Raw genomic sequence first — 949 nt, 5'->3', positions numbered from 1 at the left:
GAGTCGGACAGGACTGAAGTGACTTAGCAGCAGCAGTAATCATATATTCATCCCAAATGTCTTTTCAGAACTTCAGAATCATATAGCCTGCTACCTACTTGATGTCTGCATTTGGATGTTTAAGAAACATGCCTAACTAGTATGTGGAAAGTTGAACTCCTGATATGCAATGCCCCCAAACTTGACCCACTCATAATACACCCCATCTTATTTGATGACCACACCGTCCCCTCTGTTGCTCATAATAAAAACCTGGATTCATCCTTCATTCTTCTTTTTCTCTTATACACAGTGGTCCCTGGAGCCTGTTTCAACTAACATATACGAGCCAATTATGGCCTTCCTTTCCATCCCTGAAGCCGCCTAGGCCACATGTGCGAGGCTGCCGTGCGCTGCTGAGATGCGTTAAGTCAGCTTCTATTTGTTGGCCGCCCTCGGGGGCAATTCCTCTCTCAGGGCCAAGGAAATCAAAAAGATCCTGAATGGCATCGGCACTGAGGCAGACAATGACCAGCTCAATAAGGTCATCAGTGAGCTGAACAGAAAGAACATTGAGGAGTCATTACCCAGGATATTGGCAAGCTGGCCAGTGTGCCTGCTGGTGGGGCTGTGGCTGTCTCTGATACCCCAGGATCTGCAGCACCTGCTGCAGGTTCTGCTCCAGCCACAGCAGAGGAGAAGAAGGAGGAGAAGAAGGAAGAGTCAGAGTAGTCAGACGACGACACGGGGTTTGGCTTGTTTGACTAGAGTCCCACTCCTGCAAATAAAATCCTTTTTATGTTAAAAAAAAAAAAGAAAAAAAAAGCCAATTGTGAACTTCTTTTCCCAACTCTGTGTTCATACCTTAGGTACTTACAAGAGGTCCTGACACATAGTATGTATACCATTGTTGTTGTTTGGTCACTAAGTTGTGTCTGACTCTTTGTGACCCCACCAGGCTCCTCTGTCC

General features: G+C 46.3%; 1 pseudogene; it reads left to right on the top strand.

Moving 5' to 3' along the window:
• The first annotated feature begins 400 nt into the window (after positions 1–400).
• On the top strand, positions 401–747 carry LOC104997861 (annotated as a pseudogene).
• The last annotated feature ends 202 nt before the right edge of the window (positions 748–949 follow it).

Source organism: Bison bison, unplaced genomic scaffold (assembly GCF_000754665.1).
Source record: "Bison bison bison isolate TAMUID 2011002044 unplaced genomic scaffold, Bison_UMD1.0 scf7180017852563, whole genome shotgun sequence".
Taxonomy (NCBI): domain Eukaryota; kingdom Metazoa; phylum Chordata; class Mammalia; order Artiodactyla; family Bovidae; genus Bison; species Bison bison.
Note: the sequence above shows the minus strand (reverse complement) of the source record. Positions and strands in the feature narration are given on the sequence as shown.